Here is a 20,612-nt window from a genome sequence, read left to right on the forward strand (position 1 = left end):
CAGGCTCCCAGAGACTGGTGTATCTTGCTTGCCTTGCCACCTCAACCTTAGCATAGGGGGTCTTTGCCTGGCGCCCGCCGCACCCCTGTCCCGAATATGCGAGCGTCTCAGGTTATCTCTTACCAAGAAGGGGCTAGCCTGGAAAGCTGTTGCTCAGCCTCACCTGCCCATGGCACTGCTCGCACAGGCGCACAGAGAGACTAGTGCTGCTTGCTTGCCTTGCCACATCAAACTTCAAACGTAGCCCGGAACTCTGTGCTTTGTGCCTCCAGCGTCCATGCTCCCAAAAAGCGAACTTCTCCATATAGCCTGCACCCAGCACGGTCTAGCCCAGAAAGCTGTTGCTCAGCCTCACCTGCCCATGGCACTGCTCGCACAGGTGCACAGAGAGACTGGGGCTGCTTGCTTGACTTGCCACCTCAAACTTCAAACGTAGCCCAGGGATCCCTGCCAGGTGCCTCCAGCAGACCTGCACTGAACATGCGAACATCTCCAGATAGATCGCACCCAGAAGGGACTAGCCTTGAAAACTGTTTCTCACCCTCATTTGCGCATGGCACAGAGACTGGGGCTGCTTGCTTGCCTTGCCACATCAAACTTCAAATGTAGCCTAAGGGGTTCTTGCTCGGGGCGTCCCGCAGCCCTCACCCAAATTTGTGAATGTCTCACGATACCTCTTACCAAGTATTGGCTAGCCCACAAAGCAGTTGCTCAGCCTCACCTACCCATGGCACTGCTCGCACAGATGCACAGAGACTGGGGCTGCTTGCTTGCCTTGACACCTCAAACTTCAAACATAGCCCGGGGATCCCTGCCGGGTGTCTCCAGCAGACCTGTACTGAAAATGCGAACGTCTCAGGATATGTCTTACCAAGAAGGCGCTAGCCTGGAAAGCTGTTGCTCAGCCTCATCTGCCCGTGGCACTGCTCGCACAGGCGCCCAGAGACTGGGGCTGCTTGCTAGCCTTGCCAACTCAAACTTCAAACGTAGCCTAGGGCGTCCTTGCTTGGGGCCTCCCGCAGCCCTCACATGAGTATGCGAAGGTCTCACGATATCTCTTACCAAGTATTGACTAGCCTGGAAAGCTGTTGCTCAGCCTCATCTGCCCATGGCACTGCTCGCACAGGCGCACAGAGACTGGGGCTGCTTGCTTGCCTTGCCACCTCAAACTTCAAACATAGCCCGGGGATCCCTGCACGGTGTCTCCAGCAGGCCTGCACTGAAGATACGAACGTCTTAGGACATCTCTTACCAAGTACTGGCTAGTCTGGAAATCTGTTTCTCAGCCTCATCTGCCCATGGCACTGCTCGCACAGGCGCACAGAGACTGGGGCTGCTTGCTTGCCTTGCCACCTCAAACTTCAAACATAGCCCAGGGGTCCCTGAAGGGTGCCTCCAGCAGCCCTGCAACGAAAATGCGAAAGTATTTCGAAAGGTCGCACCCAGAAAGAGCTAGCCTCGAAAGCTGTTGCTCAGCCTCATCTGCTCATGGCACTGCTCGCACAGGCGCACAGAGACTGGACTGCTTGCTTGCCTTGCTACCTCAAACTACAAACGTTGCAGGGGCTCCCTGACGGGTCCCTCCAGCAGCCCTGCACCAAAAATGGGAACGTCTCAGGATATCTATTACCAAGAAGGGGCTAGCCTGGAAAGCTGTTGCTCAGCCTCATCTGCCCATGGCACTGGTCGCACAGGCGCACAGAGACTGGGGCTGCTTGCTTGACTGCCTTGCCACATCAAACTTCAAACATAGCCCGGGGATCCCTGCCGGGTGCGTCCAGCAGACCTGCACTGAAGATGCGAACATCTCCAGATAGATCGCACCCAGAAGGGGATAGCCTTGAAAAGTGTTTCTCAGCCTCATCTGCCCATGGCCCTGCTCCCACAGGCGCACACAGAGACTGGGGCTGCTTGCTTGTCTTGCCACCTCAAACTTCAAACGTATTTTAGGGGGTCCTTGGCGGGGGCCTCACGCAGCCCTGACCCGAATATGCAAACGTCTCAGGACATCTCTTACTAAGAAGGGGATATCCTGGAAATCTCTTGCTTGGCCTCATCTGCCCATGCACCTGCTCACACGGGCGCACAGAGACTGGGGCTGCTTGCTTGCCTTTCCACCTCAAACTTCAAACAAATCCCGGGTGTACCTGTCGGGTGCCTCCAGAAGCCCTGCACCGAAAATGCTAAAGTCTCTGGATAGCTCGCACCCAGAAAGGGCCAGCCTGGAAATCTGTTTCTTAGTCTCATCTGCCCATGGCTCTGCTCGCACAGGCGCACAGAGACTGGGGTTGCTTGCTTCCCTTGCTACCTGAAACTTCTAACGTAGCCTAGGTGGTCTCTGCGGGTGCCCGCAACAGCCCTGACCTGAATACGCAAACATCTCAGGATATCTCTTACCAAGAATGTGCTAGCTTGGAAAGCTGTTGCTCAGCCTCATCTGCCCATGGCACTGCTTGCACAGGCGCACAGAGAGACGGGGGCTGCTTGCTTGCCTTGCCACCTCAAACTTCAAACGTGGCCTAGGGGTTCTTTGCTGGGCGCCCACCGCACCCCTGTCCCGAATATGCGAGCATCTCAGGATAACTCTTACCCAGAAGGGGCTAGCCTGGAAAGATGTTGGTCAGCCTCATCTACCCATGGTACTGCTCGCACGGGCGCACAGAGACTGGGGCTGCTTGCTTGTGGAGTCCTGTCTGGACGAGAGGGGACATAGCTTGGTGCGGTGAGCAACCCAGGTTCCGATCTGGAAGTGAGCCTTGGGAGCGGCTGACACGGAACCCTGCCGGGAAGGCAGAGCGACGAGCTCGGGACACTGGAGCAGAGGGAATGTGACCGTTTCCTGCCACACTGTCACTTCCTTCCTGCCACGTTGTTGTTTCCTGCCACAGTACTTTATTCACTTCGAGATGCAGCTCTGCACCAATCACAACGAGTTGCAGTAGCTTTGCCTATATATGGGTTGGGGTTTTAACCATTCAGGTGCTGTAATAGTTTTGCTATATAAACCTTGTTTTTGCTGACTAATAAAAGTGAACGATCATACTCATATTGGGGTCACATCGTTACAACGTTTCCGTAACCCACGCCTACATTTGGTAGCAGCAGATGGACAGTTTCCCTGCAGGAGTCCCTCGGTCTGCGGTGAGCAGCTAGAGAGGGGGCGTGGGAGTAACGGCTGGGAGGGTCCTGCCTGGGTGCGAACGCGCAGGGCAGACACGGACGGCCGACTCCCAGGAATTTTCGAGCCACACTCGGGCTGCCTGGCGCAGCTAAAATTTAACGTGGAGGCCGTGGTCGCAGGCATGGAGGTGGATGCTGCGGCAACGTTGCTCGTCGGTATTCTCTCTAAGAGAGGAATAGATGCAACGGCAAAGCAACTCATGAAGTTGATTAAACTGGGGCAACGATGGGGTCACTTTGCGGATACCCCGCTACTGTTTTCCATCTCGGAATGGCAAGAGTTAGGAGAGACTATGTGGGAAAGGACAATAACGGGGGAGGACAAGGAAGAAAAGGAGATAAAAGCCGTCCGCGAGCTCTGGCGAACAGTATTACAGACCTTAAAATCCATGAAAGCTGAACGAGAGGTGGCGTGTGCTGCATCTCAGATGCTAGCTCAGGAGCCCGGGAAAGATCACGCGCCTAAGCCTGGGACATTATCATGGGTTTTCGGGCTACCTGCCGTTAGAGGGATGACTGGGATCACTTGTAACACAATTGCCGAGATTCGAGCGAGTGCGAGCACGGTTCCGGTCTGGGCGCAGAGGGGGGGGCCCACCGGAAGTTGCTGCCAGAGACATCAACTCGAAATGCGAGCCGGACGCAGTAGTACGACCACCTCCGGGGAGCGGGGAGGAGTCGGGTGCGGAAGTGCGACTGTCTTCCGAAAGAGGGGAGGAGCGGCTGCCTTCCGGAAGAGGGGAGGAGCGGCTAGTACCACCCCCAGAGGGGGAGGGAGAAGGGGCGTGGCTTACGACATCAGCCCCTCCTGGGGCACGGCCTGCAACATCGGCCCCTCCTCTCTGTCCACCCCTGCCATCTTCCAGTGAGGCGTCTCCACTCCCGACGCCCTCTGATGGCAGCCAGAATGAATTGCAAGGAAAAAAAGCATGCGATCTTTTGCAGTCAGTTTTGCAGAGTCTTCAAGACATGAGCTTGCAGTTCCAGCATATGTCAATCGTTACCAACCCCCCACACCGGGAAAATGAGGCTTCCTCTCTGAAATGTTTAGCTGGGCCTCCGGCACCGATCACACCTACCCGCTGGAGCGGTGTTATAAGAGATGCCATCCTAGATGGACAGTGGAACGTTGCCACCATTATGAGAGATACACAAGCCTTAGCCTGTCCTGTGGTACAGGTTAATGGATGACAATCGTAAGTACGGGTGTTTGGCCGGAGGAGTGGCCACTAAGTGTTCCCACAACGGCTATCACAGGGGTGGGGGGACACTCCACTCCCATGATGAGCCAATACCCTGTGCAAATAACCTTTCCTGAAGGGCAGGATGTCAATTTAAAGGTCTATGTCATGCAGCTGCCCGAAACTCTTTCAGCCCTAATTGGGCGCGACGTTTTGAGTCAAATTGGAGTTGTACTAACTACTACCCCTTTTTAGTTATGGGCACTGGCGAGCAGTCGCCCAACCCACCACTAACCTGGCTTTCCAACGAACCCGTGTGGGTTGACCAGTGGCCCATGACAGAAGAGCGACTGCAAATAACAGGCAATTGGTAGCAGAACAACTCGCTGCAGGCCACATCAAGCCTTCAGTCAGCCCATGGAATACCCCCATTTTCGTCATTCCAAAAAAGAGCGGCAAATGGCGCCTCTTACACGACCTACGTAAGATTAATGAGCAGATGCAACCCGTGGGAGCTGTACAACCTGGAATGCCATCACCTGCTATGCTTCCGTTGGGTTGGCACGTGATCGTTGTTGACCTAAAAGACTGTTTTTTCACTATACTTTACATCCGCGGGACACTCAACGGTTTGCCTTTTCGATACCGGTAACCAACAAAGCAGCACCTTCAGAGCGATATGAGTGGGTTGTCTTGCCGCAAGGCATGAGAAACTCACCCACGCTGTGTCAACTTTATGTGGCTTGGGTCTTAGCTCCACTCAGGGAGCAATGGCCGAATACAATCATTTATCATTATATGGATGACATCCTCTGCTGTCAACAGGAAGCGTTCAATGACGATTACTTGACACAGCTGAGTACTGTTTTAGCCAGCAAGGGCCTTGTCATTGCCCCGGAAAAGGTTCAGCGATCTGCACCATGGAAGTATTTGGGGTGGCGCATCTCTGACGCTAAGATCCAACCACAGAAGGTGGAGTTAGCGACAAATTTGCGCACATTGACTGATGTACAGACTTTACTTGGAGATATCCAGTGGGTGCGCAACTGTGCTGGTATTTCCAATGCTGACATTGCACCATTGACATTACTACTACGTGGCTCACATCCCAGCACAGCAGTCACCCTACCACAGACGCAACAAGCAGCTTTGCAACACATCGTACAGAAGCTTCAAACAGCTTGGACTGCTAGGCGATTGCTAACCCTACCTGTTTCCTTGCTTATTTGTAACCCTTCAGAGTCACCATATGCCCTTGTTTGTCAGTGGCAAAACAAGAAGGGGGAGACTCCTTCCTGTACAGCATCGTTGAATAGTCCTGATTTTGCCACTGACAAGCCTATTAGGGGCGATGATCCATTTTACATACTAGAATGGGTGTTTTTAAGTGTGCAGCCAAAGACTAGTACACAGACACGATCAGAAGCTGTGGGAGAGCTAATCAAAAAAGGTAGGACGAGGATAGTGGAAATATCAGGGGAAGAGCCGCAGGACATCAGTATACCGGTCAAAGCAGCAGATTTGGAATGGTGGTTGAGGCATGCTCTACCCATACAGGAAGCTCTGTTAGGCTATGATGGGAGGATACATTCCCGACAGCCGAAAGGGAGATTGTGGCAGTTCTTGAAGCGTAATCTATGGCTTGACAAGTCCAGAGTTCAGGAGAAGCCGCTGGCCGAAGGAAACACAGTGTATACAGATGCAGACAGGAGGCTGCGTAAGGCAGTTTGTGTTTGGCAAGAAGGGGGCCAGTGGTGTCATCATATGATACAAGGACAGGATGGAGATTCGCTGCAAATTTTAGAGCTGACTGCCGTGGTCTGGGCTTTAACTAATTGGTTAAATGAGCCTTTAAATGTTGTAACTGACTCCCTTTATGTAGCCGGGATAGTGCCTCGAATACCGGATGCCTTGCTTAGGGAGGCAGTCAATCCTAGATTAGGCAAGCTGTTTATCCAGTTGCGGACCGTACTGTCTCAACGGGCCGTACCTTGTTGTGTCATTCATGTGCGTAGCCACCAACGGGATCTGGGACTAGGGCACGGCAATCAGATTGCTGACAACTTAGTCAGTCCCGCATGCCCTGTGCCTCCAGTAGACAAGTTTCAGCAGGCCAGACAGAGTCATGAGAATTTTCACCAAAATGCAAGAGGTCTGCGAAGGCAATTTGGACTGACAGAGAATGAGGCTCGTTATATTGTACAGGCCTGTCCTAAGTGCGGAAACCAAGGACCAGGTATAGGCCAAGGAGTAAATCCAAAAGGGCTACGGGCACTTGCGCTGTGGCAGATGGACGTCACGCACTTCTCCGAATATGGGCGACTGAAGTACATGCATGTCACAATAGACACCTTTTCGAAAATGATATGGGCCTCTGCTTTACCTGGGGAGAAAGCGCAACATGTTTGTAAACATCTGCTTTCGTGTTTTGCAGTACTGGGGGTCCCTGAAGAAATTAAGACCGATAATGGACCTGCCTATGTCAGTCAAAAGCTGAGATCATTCTTGTTGACGTGGGGAATTAAGCACACCTCGGGAATTGCGCATTCTCCGACAGGGCAAGGCCTCATAGAGCGCACTGATCGTGTGCTGAAAGACTACTTAGATAAACAGCGAGGAGCTGAAACAGAAGCGCAATCAAGGTTGCATCGAGTTCTTTTTACTTTAAACTATTTGTGCCTTATGGGTGATCAGGAGGCACCGCCTGTTGTGGTGCATCACCAGAACTTAAAATTCAATAGTGCAACGACTTTACTGCGGTTTCAAGTGATCTATAGAGACCCGACTACTGGAGAATGGGCTGGACCCGTACCAGTGATATTTAACGGTCGAGGTTATATGTGCGTTTCCACAGATCGCGGTCCAGTCTGGGTGCCTAGCCGAGCCGTGAAGCCTGCTTTGAATCAGCAAGACAAGTTAGCCAAGGAGCAACAAGCAGACTCTCACGAGTAGAGCAATGAAGTAGAAGTAACCTGAATAGAGGGAGGAGTATATAAGTGGTTACCAGGAGGTACTTGTCACCGATAGCACCTGTGATGTTTTGTGAGATCTGTAAGCCTCGGGTTTTATGTAACTGTTGCACTTGCTAACCATAGCGGCGGCGTTGAATATCGTTTGCGAAGCATCGGTGTGATCAGTGCCTTTAATAGGGCGCAGCGTAGCTCGCGCTTTAATTGTTATAAAGCTCAAGACAAAAGGAAGCTATGCTTATCTCTGTAGCCGCTTGAAGTAAGTAAGGTTAGCAAACCAGAGAGTTAAAACCGTATGGGTAAGTAGTTCTTTTAATATAGCCAAAGTAAGTTAGTGCCTGCTGTTTGGACCGTCCCCAAAGCGGAGGGGGAAAGACGAGAGTGCGATGCTTACATCAGTTTTGAAGGGAATGGCAGGAAAACGAGTGGTTACCCTGTTAGCCGTACTCTTTACATGTTGTCAGATTATAGTAGGCGAAGAAACCCTTTACCGCATAGAGCCCCGACAAAATCTATGGGTTACCTGGGTGAACAAAACGGGCCAATCAGCATTTTGTTTGTCTCTTGCTTCCGCAACAGAATCTTTTCGCACCTGTCTAATAGGAGTACCTAGTTACAATGTTACTCATTTTACTAATTATAGTGCAGGCAGATGTACAAAGGAGATTCAAGTGAGTAATTGCAGTGCCAAACTCATACAAGGTCTGAATCGCACATTGCCCTGGGATCCTCAAGAGTTGAACTTGCTAGGATCGATGAGGATTGGTAACACAACCAAAAACTGGACTCAAACTTGTTTTGTATTTGCAGGGCCTGCTATTGCTAGGCCTAACCATCGCCATGTCTTCAACCAGTCAGGGTGGGCCAATGTCACAGAATCACAGAATCACAGAATCACAGAATCACAGAATAGTAGGGGTTGGAAGGGACCTCTGTGGGTCATCTAGTCCAACCCCCCTGCCGAAGCAGGGTCACCTACAGCAGGCTGCACAGGACCTTGTCCAGGCGGGTCTTGAATATCTCCAGAGAAGGAGACTCCACAACCTCCCTGGGCAGCCTGTTCCAGTGCTCCGTCATCCTCAGAGGGAAGAAGTTCTTCCTCATGTTCAGACGGAACTTCCTGTGCCTCAGTTTGTGCCCATTGCCCCTTGTCCTGTCACTGGGCACCACTGAAAAGAGCTTGGCCCCATCCTCCTGACACCCACCCTTCAGATATTTGTAGGCATTTATAAGGTCCCCTCGCAGCCTTCTCTTCTTCAGGCTGAACAAGCCCAGTTCCCTCAACCTCTCCTCGTAGGGGAGATGCTCCAGTCCCCTCACCATCCTCGTAGCCCTCCGCTGGACTCTCTCCAGTAGCTCTTCATCTTTCTTGAACTGGGGAGCCCAGAACTGGACACAGTACTCCAGATGAGGCCTCACCAGGGCAGTGTAGAGGGGAAGGAGAACCTCCCTCGTCCTGCTGGCCACACTCTTCTTGATGCACCCCAGGATTCCATTGGCTTTCCTGGCAGCCAGGGCACACTGCTGGCTCATGGTTAACCTGTCGTCCACCAGGACACCCAGGTCCCTCTCCGCAGAGCTGCTCTCCAGCAGGTCCACCCCAAGCCTGTACTGGTGCATGAGGTTGTTCCTCCCCAGGTGCAGGACCCTGCACTTGCCCTTGTTGAACCTCATCAGGTTCATCTCTGCCCAGCTTTCCAGCCTATCCAGGTCACGCTGAATGGCAGCACAGCCTTCTGGTGTATCTACCACACCTCCCAGTTTGGTGTCGTCAGCAAACTTGCTGAGGGTACATTCTAACTCTTCATCCAGGTCGTTGATGAAGAAATGTCACTCCAATTGCTTCTTATTATGACTATCAGGGCCACACTAGAGCTGTCACCTTCTTTGGTACCAACGATACGAACAAAAGAAGCCCCCAAAGTCTGGGCGCCTACGGGATGGAAGGTGGTTTTCCCTTGTGGAATAATGCTACGCCTAAAGCCTTGCCTCCTGACATGTTTTTAATCTGTGGCGACAGGGCATGGCAAGGAATTCCTCGTAACCTGTTACTTAGGTCAGCTGACATTGCTAGCTCCAGATCGACAGTGGTGGAAGAAGGTAACAACTCATCCCAAACGAGGTGTTACGGGTCTTCCTCCTAACTGCGATGATCGAATCACTCACCCAAGTACCACCGAGCGAGTATTTATGGCATTATTAGTGCCCGGTGCCGCCGCCGGCGCAGCGTTAAACCACCTAGGGAAATTGACATGCTGGGCAGAGAAGCAAGCCAGTGTTACCACAAAAGTCTTGCAATCCCTGCTAGAAGATCAGAGAAGTCTACGACATGCAGTATTGCAAAATAGAGCCACAATTGATTTTTTACTGCTGGCCCAAGGACATGGTTGTGAGGATTTTGAAGGCATGTGCTGTATGAATTTGTCCGATCATAGTAAGTCCATCCACAAGCAATTACAATGGCTCGAACAGTACAGCAATCGAATACAACAAAACCAGGGATTTTTTGATGGATTTCTCACCTCGCTCTTTGGTAATCTGCCCGCTTGGCTTAACAATTTAATTATAGAAATTTTGCGCATATGTATCGTGTTACTTGCTGTTGGAATTATAATATGTATTTGCTTTAGCTCTCTTAAAAGGGCTCTCTCCAAGATGACGAAGCAAACCTGGCTTGCTCAAAAACAAGAAGGGGGAATTGTGGAGTCCTGGCTGGACGAGAGGGGACATAGCTTGGTGCGTTGAGCAACCCAGGTTCCGATCCGCAAGTGAGCCTTGGGAGAGGCTGACACGGAACCATGCTGGGAAGGGAGAGAGACGAGCTCGGGACACTGGAGCAGGGGGAACGTCACCGTTTCCTGCCACACTGTCACTTCCTTCCTGCCACGTTGTTGTTTCCTGCCACAGTAGTGTTTTCACTTCGAGATGCAGCTCTGCACCAATCACAACGAGTTGCAGTAGTTTTGCCTATATATGGGTTGGAGGTTAAACCATTCAGATCCTGTAACAGCTTTGCTATATAAACATTGATTTTGCTGAATAATAAAGGTGAACGATCATACTCATATTGGGGTCACATCGTTACAACGGATGCGTAAAAAACGCCAACACTTGCTTACCTTGTCACCTAAATTTTCAAACATAGCCCAGGAATCGCTGCCGGGTGCCTCCAGCAGACCTGCACAGAAGATGCGAACATCTCCCGATAGATTGAACCCAGAAGGGACTAGCCTTGAAAGCTGTTGCTCAGCCTCATCTGCCCGTGGCACTGCTCGCACAGGCGCACAGAGACTGGGTCTGCTTTCTTGCCTTGCCACCTCAAACTTCAAACGTACCCTAGGGGTGTCTTTGCCGGTTGCCTGACGCTCCCTGTCCAAAATGTGCGAGCGTCTCAGGATATCACTTACCAAGAAGGGGCTAGCCTGGAAAGCTGTTGCTCAGCCTCATCTGCCCATGGCACTGCTCGCACAAGCGCACACAGGCTGGGGCTGCTTGCTTGCCTTGCCACCTCAAACTTCAAACATAGCACGGGTGTCCCTTCCAGGTGCCTCCAGCAGCCCTGGCCCAAATATGAGAACGTCTCCAGATAGCTCGCACCCAGAAGGGGCTATCCTGGAAAGCTCTTGCTGAGCCTCTACTGCTCATGGCACTGCTCGCACAGACGCACAGACACTGGGGCTGCTTGCTTGCCTTGCCACCTCTCACTACAAACGTAGTCTGGGACTCCCTGCGGGGTCCCTCCAGTAGCCCCGCACCGAAAATGCGAACGTCTCAGGATATCTCTTACCAAGAACTGGCTAGCCTGGAAAGCTGTTCCTCAGCCTCATCTGCTCAAGGCACTGCTCACACAGATGCACAGAGACTGGTGCTGCTTGCTTGCCTTGCCACCTCAAAATTCAAACATAGCCCAGGGGTCCCTGAAGGGTGACTCCAGCAGCCCTGCACCGAAAATGCGAAAGTCTCCGTATAGCCCGCACCCTAAAGGGGCTAGCCTGGAAAGCTCTTGCTCAGCCTCATCTGTCCATGGCACTGCTCGCACAGGCACACAGAGACTGGGGCTTCTTGCTTGTCTTTCCACCTTAAACTTCAAACATAGCCAGGGTGTCCCAGGCGGGTGCCTCCAGCATCCCTGCACCGAAAATGAGAACGTCTCCAGATATCTCTTACCAAGTATTGGCTAGCCTGGAAAGCTGTTTCTCAGCCTCATCTGCCCATGGCACTGCTTGCACAGGCGCCCAGAGACTGGGGCTGCTTGCTTGCCTTGCCACCTAAAACTTCAAACGTAGTCCGGGGCTCCCTGCCTGGTCCATCCAGCAGCCCTGCACTGAAAATGTGAACGTCTAGGTTTATCTCTTACTAAGAAGGGGTTAGCCTTGAAAGCTGTTGCTCACTCATCTGCCCATGGCACTGCTCGCACAGGCGCACAGAGACTGGGGCTGCTTGCTTGCCTTGCCACCTCAAACTTCCAACGTAGACTAGGGGTTCTTTGCTGGGCGACCACCGCACCCCTGTCCCGAATATGCCAACAATCTCAGGATATCTCTTACCATGAATTGTTTAGCCTGGAAAGCAGTTGCTCAGCCTCATCTGCCCATGGCAAAGGTCGCACAGGCGCACAGAGAGGCTGGGGCTGCTTGCTTGCCTTGCCAGCTCAAACTACAAACGGATCCTAGGAGGTCCTTGGTGGGGGCCTCTGGAAACCCTGACCCGAATATGCGAACGTCTCAGGATATCTCTTACCAAAGAGGGGATAGCCTGGAAAGCTATTGCTCAGCCTCATCTGCCCATGACACTGCTCGCACAGGCGCACAGAGAGACTGGGGCTGCTTTCTTGCCTTGCCACCTCAAACTTCAAACTTATCATAGGGGGTCCTTGCCGTACCCCTCCCGCAGCCCTGACCAGAATATGCGAACGTCTCACGATATATCTTACTAAGTATTGGCTAGCCTGGAAAGCTGTTGCTCAGCCTCATTTGCCCATGGCACTCCTCGCACAGGCAGGCGCACAGAGACTGGGTCTGCTTGATTGGCTTGCCACCTAATTTTTCAAAAGTAGCCCGGGGATCCCTGCGGGGTGCCTCCAGCAGACCTGCACTGAAGTTGCGAACGTCTTAGGATATCTCTTACCAAGTATTAGCTAGCCTGGAAAGCTGTTGCTCAGCCTCATCTGCCCATGGCACTACTCGCACAGGCGCACAAAGAGACTGGCTCTGCTTGCTTGCCTTGCCACCTCAAACTTCAAACGTAGCCTAGGGAGTCCTTGCTGGGGGCCTCCTGCAGCCCTCACATGAATATGCGAACGTCTCACGATATGTCTTACCAAGTATTGGGTAGCCTGGAAAGCTGTTGCTCAGCCTCATCTGCCCAAGGCACTGCTCGCACAGGCGCCCAGAGACTGGGGCTGCTTTCTTGCCTTGCCACATCAAACTTGAAACGTAGTATAGGGGGTCCTTGCCAAGCTCCTTCCGCAGCCCTGACCCGAATATGCCAACTATCTCAGGATATATCTTACCATGAATGGTTTAGCCTGGAAAGCAGTTGCTCAGCCTCATCTACACATGGCGCTGCTCGCACAGGCGCACAGAGAGGCTGGGGCTGCTTGCTTACCTTGACACCTCAATTTTCAAATGTAGCCCGGGGATACCTGCCGGGTGCCTCCAGCAGACCTGAACTGAATATCACAGAATCACAGAATCACAGAATAGTAGGGGTTGGAAGGGACCTCTGTGGGTCATCTAGTCCAACCCCCCCGCCGAAGCAGGGTCACCTACAGCAGGCTGCACAGGACCTTGTCCAGGCGGGTCTTGAATATCTCCAGAGAAGGAGACTCCACAACCTCCCTGGGCAGCCTGTTCCAGTGCTCCGTCACCCTCAGAGGGAAGAAGTTCTTCCTCATGTTCAGATGGAACTTCCTGTGCCTCAGTTTGTGCCCATTGCCCCTTGTCCTGTCACTGGGCACCACTGAAAAGAGCTTGGCCCCATCCTCCTGACACCCACCCTTCAGATATTTGTAGGCATTTATAAGGTCCCCTCGCAGCCTTCTCTTCTTCAGGCTGAACAAGCCCAGTTCCCTCAACCTCTCCTCGTAGGGGAGATGCTCCAGTCCCCTCACCATCCTCGTAGCCCTCCGCTGGACTCTCTCCAGTAGCTCTTCATCTTTCTTGAACTGGGGAGCCCAGAACTGGACACAGTACTCCAGATGAGGCCTCACCAGGGCAGTGTAGAGGGGAAGGAGAACCTCCCTCGTCCTGCTGGCCACACTCTTCTTGATGCACCCCAGGATCCCATTGGCTTTCTTGGCAGCCAGGGCACACTGCTGGCTCATGGTTAACCTGTCGTCCACCAGGACACCCAGGTCCCTCTCCGCAGAGCTGCTCTCCAGCAGGTCCACCCCAAGCCTGTACTGGTGCATGAGGTTGTTCCTCCCCAGGTGCAGGACCCTGCATTTGCCTTTGTTGAACCTCATCAGGTTCCTCTCTGCCCAGCTTTCCAGCCTATCCAGGTCACGCTGAATGGCAGCACAGCCTTCTGGTGTATCTACCAGACCTCCCAGTTTGGTGTCGTCAGCAAACTTGCTGAGGGTACATTCTAACTCTTCATCCAGGTCGTTGATGAAGAAGTTAAACAAGACTGGGCCCAGTACTGACCCCTGGGGGACACCACTTGTCACCAGCCTCCAACTAGACACAGCGCCGCTGATGACAACCCTCTGAGTTCTGCCATTCAGCCAGTTCTCTATCCACTTCACCGACCACTCATCCAGCCCACACTTCCTCAGCTTCCCTAGGACGATATCATGGGAGACTGTGTCGAAAGCCTTGCTGAAGTCAAGGTAGACAACATCCACGGCTCTCCCTTCGTCTACCCAGCCAGTCATGTCATCGTAGAAAGCTATCAGATTGGTCAGGCATGATTTCCCCTTGGTGAATCCATGCTGACTACTCCTGATAACCTTCTTTTCTTCCACTTGCTTCATGATGGCCTCCAGGATAAGCTGCTCCATCACCTTTCCCGGGATGGAGGTGAGGCTGACCGGCCTGTAGTTCCCTGGGTCCTCCTTCTTGCCCTTTTTGAAGATTGGAGTGACATTGGCCTTTCTCCAGTCCTCGGGCACCTCTCCTGTCCTCCAGGACCTCTCAAAGATGATGGAGAGTGGCTCAGCAATGACATCCGCCAGCTCTCTCAGCACTCGTGGGTGCATTCCATCGGGGCCCATGGATTTGTGGACATCCAGATCGCTTAAGCGATCCCTCACACAGTCCTCCTCGACCAAGGGAAAGTCGTCCTCTTTGTAGGCTTCTTCTCTTACCTTCGGGGCCTAGGATTCCTGAGGGCCAGTATTAGCACTGAAGACTGAAGCAAAGAAGGCATTCAGTAGCTCTGCCTTCTCCGCATCCTCCGTCACCAGGACACCCGCCTCATTCAGCAGCGGCCCCACATTGTCCCTAGCCTTCCTTTTGCTGCTGATGTAGTTGAAGAAGCCCTTCTTGTTGTTTTTGACATCCCTTGCCAGCTTCAATTCCAGGTGAGCCTTGGCCTTCCTCGTCGCATCCCTGCATGCTCTCACCATGTTTCTGTACTCTTCCCAAGTGGCCTGCCCCTCTTTCCACATTCCATGGACCTTTCTCTTCTGCCTGATCTCCGCTAGAAGCTCCTTGTTTAACCATGCAGGTCTCCTGCCTCCTTTGCTCAATTTCTTTCTCAGGGGGATGCACTGCTCCTGTGCATGGAAGAAGTGTTTTTTAAAGAGCGACCAGCACTCATGGACCCCCCTGCCTTCGAGAGCCCTGGCCCACGGGATTCCTCCCAGTAGCTCCTTGAAGAGGGCAAAGTCAGCCCTCCTGAGGTCCAGGGTTTTGATCCTGCTTATCGCCCTGCTTCCTCCACGCAGGATCCTGAACTCGACCATTTCATGGTCACTGCAGCCGAGTCTACCTCCGACCTTCACATCCTCCACCAGTCCCTCCTTGTTTGTTAACACGAGGTCCAGCAGCGCGCCTTTCCTTGTTGGTTCCTCCACCACTTGCATCAGAAAGTTATCATCGATGCTCTGTAGGAACCTCCTGGATTGCGCCTGCCTAGCTGTATGGTCTTCCCAGCTGATGTCAGGGTGGTTGAAGTCCCCCATGAGAACCAGGGCCTGTGACTGTGAGGCTGCTTGCAGCTGCCTGTAGAAGGCCTCATCAACCTCCTCCTCCTGGTCAGGTGGCCTGTAGTATACACCCACCGTAATGTCACCCGTGTGAGCCTGTCCCTTAATTCTAACCCACAAGCTTTCAACTTGTTCCTCATTTGCCCCCGGGCCAAGCTCAATGCATTCCAGTTGCTCCCTCACATATAGAGCAACTCCCCCACCTCTCCTTGTTGGCCTGTCTTTCCTAAAGAGTCTGTAGCCATCTATGACAGCATGCCAGTCATGCGAGTTGTCCCACCACGTTTCTGTGATGGCGACCAAGTCGTAGCCGTCCTGCTGTATAATGGCTTCCAGCTCCTCCTGTTTATTGCCCATGCTACGTGCATTGGTGTAAACACACTTGAGCTGGGCTGTCAATCTCACCCCTGGCCTTGGCACTCCAAGCCTAGGCTCATCCCTAGTGAGCTGGGCAATATCCCCTTCCCCCTTCGAACCTAGTTTAAAGCCCTATCAATGAGCCCCGCCAGCTCGCGGCCAAGAATTCTTTTTCCCCTTTGAGATAGCTGAGTTCCACCTGTCGCCAGCAGGCCCGGTGCTGTGTACACCTCCCCATGATCAAAGAAGCCAAAATTCGACCGATGGCACCAGTCCCTGAGCCACCTGTTAACCAGGTGAGTTTTCCTGCCCCTTTCAGTGCTGTTCCCTGCCACTGATGGGATGGAGGAAAACACCACCTGCGCCCCTGATCCCTCAACCAGTTGCCCCAGTGCCCTGAAGTCCCTTTTGATGGCCTTGGGACTTCTTTCTGCTACCTCGTCCCCTCCAACCTGCATTACCAAGATGGGGTAGTAATCAGAAGGCCGCACCAGACCAGGGAGTTTCTTCGCAACATCCCTAACCCGGGCCCCAGGGAGGCAGCAGACTTCCCTGTGGGATGGGTCCGGTCAGCAGATCGGGCCCTCTGTTCCCCTCAGAAGGGAATCACCTATGACAATGACCCTCCTTTTTTTCTTAGTTGAGGCAGTCGTAATTCTTGGGGCTGTCTGACTCGTTCTAGGCAACCCCCTGGGTGGAGCCTCACCTTCACCCACATCCTCTGTGGCCAGTCTCTCACATTCCAGAGCCCCATACCTGTTGCTTAAGGGCAACTGGGCAGGTGAGGGAGGCCGGGGGGAGATTCGCTTGCCACCCCGAGCAGGGACCCGTTTCCATTCCCCCCCATCTCTTAGGCCTCCTCTTTCTGCTCGGTGGCAAGAGGGTTGGGGGTTCTCTGCTTTCTGTGGAGCCGCCTCCTGCTGCCTCTGCCTCAGGAGGGAAGGGTGCGGCTCCACCAGTCGATCTCCCTCTCACACTCCCGGATGCTCCTCAGCCTCTCCTCTTCCTCCTTCAGCTCTGCCACCAGGCTGAGCAGGTCATTCACCTGCTCGCACCGAACACAGCCGTTGTCTCTGCTGTCCTCCGGTACGAACGCCAGGCTCAGGCCCTCCCTGCAGCCAGAGACCTGGACACCCGCATTCTTGCGTGGGGCCTCCGTCTGGGTCCCCACACTCCTTCGAGCAACAGTTTTACCACGGGTGGTAACCATGGCTAGAATATCTCCTGGAAGAGCGATGCCCACTACTTGAGTTGCCAGAAGGGGCGGCTGTACCCTGCCAGTCGCCTTCCCCGCTCGCCCTGCCTGCGCGAAGTGCCGCGCAAACTGCTGCGCCGCTCCCGGGCTGCTGCGCCGCATCTGTTTGCCGGCTCTGTTTGCCCGCGCTCCTGGTTGCTCGTGCTCCCTGGGAGCTGCTCTTATCCCTGAGGGGGTTTGGCCGCTGTCACACTCGACTCCGCCCCCGCTGAGTCAGAGCTGCCTCTCGTTGGCACTTCCCGCTTTCCCGCTGAGGGGGGGGGCTGGGGTCTCCTCTCTCTCTCTCTCTCTCTCGGCGCTTTTTGCCGCCTCGCCGCTGCGGTTTTGCCACCGGAGAAAGGGCCCCTCGGTGCGAGCCTCTGCTCCAGAACCCTTCACCTTCAGTAGCTTCGCCGAAATGGCAATTGCTTGCCTTGCCACCTCAAACTACTAACGTATCCTAGGGGGTCCTTGGCGGGGGCCTCTGGCAGCCCTGACCCGAATATGCGAACGTCTCAGAATATCACTTACCAAGAAAGGGCCAGCCTGGAAAGCTGTTGCTCAGCCTCATCTGCCCATGGCACTGCTCGCACAGGTGCACAGAGACTACGGCTGCTTGCTTGCCATGCCACCTCAAATTTCAAACATAGTATAGGGTGTCCTTGCCAATCTCCTCCCGCAGCCCTGACCCAAATATGCGAACGTCTCAGGATATCTCTAACCAAGAAGGGGCTAGCCTGGAAAGCTGTTGCTCAGCCTCATCTGCCCATGGCACTACTCGCACAGGCGCACAGAGACTGGGGCTGCTTGCTTGCCTTGCCACCTCAAACTTCAAACATAGCCTAGGGGGTCCTTGCTGGGGGCCTCCCGCAGCCCTCACCCAAATATGCGAACGTCTCACGATATCTCTTAAGAAGTATTGACTAGCCTGGAAAGCTGTTGCTCAGCCTCATCTGCCCATGGCACTGCTCGCACAGGCGCACAGAGACTGGGGCTGCTAGCTTGCCTTGCCACCTCGATCTTCAAATGTAGCCTAGGGGGTCCTTGCCAATCTCATCCCGCAGCCCTGCACCGAAAATGCGAACGTCTCAGGATATCTCTTACCAAGAAGGGGCTAGCCTGGAAAGCTGTTGTTAAGCCTCATCTGCCCATGCCAATGGTCCCACAGATGCACAGAGACTGGAGCTGCTTGCTTGCCTTCCCACCTCAAACTTCAAACATAGCCTAGGGGTCTCTGATGGGTGAGTCCTCGAGCCCTGCACCAAAAATGCGAACGTCTCCAGATATCTCACACCCACAAGGGGCTAGCCTGGAAAACACTTGCTCAGCCTCATCTGTCCATGGCACTGCACGCACAGGTGCACAGAGACTGGGGCTGCTTGCTTGCCTTGCGACCTAAAACATCAAAAAAATTCCTGAGCGACCCTGCCGGGTGCCTTCAGCAGCCCTGCACCGAAAATGCGAATGTCTCCAGAGAGCTCGCACCCAGAAAGGGTTAGCCTGGAAAACTGTAGCTCAGTCTCATCGGCACATGGCACTATTCGCACAGGCACACAGAGAGACCGGGGCTGCTTGCTTGCCTTGCCACCTCAAACTACAAGCGTATCCTAGGGGGTCCTTGGCAGGGGCCTCCCGCAACCCTGACCCGAATATGCGAACGTCTCACAATATTCCTTACCAAGAAGGGGGTAGCCTGGAAAGCTGTTGCTCAGCCTCATCTGCCCATGGCACTACTCGCAAAGGCGCACAGAGACTGCGGCTGCTTGCTTGCCTTACCACCTCAAACTTCAAACTTCGCCTAGGGGGTCCTTGCTGTGGGCCTCCCACAGCCCTGACCCAAATATGTGAACGTTTCACGATATCTATAACGAAGTATTGACTAGCCTGGAAAGCTGTTGCTCAGCCTCATCTGCCCATGGCACTGCTCGCACAGGCGCACAGAGACTGGGGCTGCTTGCTTGCCTTGCCACCTCAAACTTCAAATGTAGCCTAGGGGATCCCTGCATGCAGCCTCCAGCAGACCAGTACTGAAGATGCAAACGTCTCAGGATATCTCTTACCAAGAAGGGGCTAGCCTGGAAAGCTGTTGCTCAGCCTCACCTGCCCATGGCACTGCTCGCACAGGCACACAGAGACTGGGGCTGCTTGCTTGCCTTGCCACCTCAAACTTCTAACGTAACCCAGGACTCTGTGCTTTGTGCGTCCAGCAGCCGTGCTCCGAAAATGCGAACATCTCCATATAGACTGCACCCAGAAGGGGCTTCCCCGGAAAGCTGTTGCTCAGCCTAGTCTGCCCATGGCACTGCTCGCACAGGTGCACAGAGACTACGGCTGCTTGCTTGCCATGCCACCGCAAATCTCCACATAGCCTGCACACAGCAGGGTCTAGCCCAGAAAGCTGCTGCTCAGCCTCAAATGCCCATGGTACTGCTCGCACAGGCGCACAAAGAGACTGGGGCTGCTTGCTTGCCTTGCATCCTCAAACTTCAAACAAATCTCGGGCGTACCTGCCGGGTGCCTCCAGCAACCCTGAACCGAAAATGCGAAAGTCTCCACATAGCTCGCAACCAGAAAGGGATAGCCTGGAAAACTGTTGCTCAGCCTCATCTACCCATGGCACTGCTCGCACAGACGCACAGACACTGGGGCTGCTTGCTTGCCTTGCCAACTCAAACTTCAAACGTAGCGCAGGTATGCCTGCCGGGTGCCTCCAGCAGACTTGCCCTGTAAGATGCGAACATCTCCTGATAGATCGCACCCAGAAGGGACTAGCCTTGAAAAGTATTTCTCGGCCTCATCTGTCCATGGCACTGCTCGCACAGGGGCAGAGAGACTGGGGCTGCTTGCTTGCCTTGCCACCTCAAAGTTGAAACGTATCCTAGGGGGTCTTTGCCAAGCTCCTTCCGCAGCCCTGACCCTAATATGAAAACATCTCAGGATATCTCTTACCAAGAAGGGTTTAGCCTGGAAAGCAGTTGCTCAGCCTCATCTGCCCATGGCAATGCTCGCACAGGCGCACAGAGACTGGGGCTGCTTGCTTGCCTTGCCACCTCAAACTTCGAACGTTGCCCGGGTGTCTCAGCCGGGTGCCTCCAGCAGCCCTGCAACGAATATGCGAATGTCTCCACATAGCTTGCACCCAGAAGGGGCAAGCCTGGAAAGCTGTTGCTCAGCCTCATCTGCCCATGGCATTGCTCGCACAGGCACCCAGAGACTGGGGCTCCTTGCATGCCTTGCCACCTCAAACTTCAAACGTAGTACGGGGCTCTCTGCCCGGTCCATCTAGCATCCCTGCACTGAAAATTTGAACGTCTCGGGTTATCTCTTACCAAGAAGAGGTTAGCCTGGAAAGCTGTTGCTCAGCCTCATCTGCCCATGGCACTGCTCGCACAGGCGCACAGAGACTGGGGATGCTTGCTTGCCTTGCCACCTCAAACTTCAAACGTAACCCGGGTGTCCCAGCCGGGTGCCTCCAGAAGCCCTACAACGAATATGCGAATGTCTCCAGATAGCTCGCAACCAGAAGGGGCTACCCTGGA

Source organism: Opisthocomus hoazin, chromosome W, assembly GCF_030867145.1.
Source record: "Opisthocomus hoazin isolate bOpiHoa1 chromosome W, bOpiHoa1.hap1, whole genome shotgun sequence".
Lineage (NCBI taxonomy): Eukaryota > Metazoa > Chordata > Aves > Opisthocomiformes > Opisthocomidae > Opisthocomus > Opisthocomus hoazin.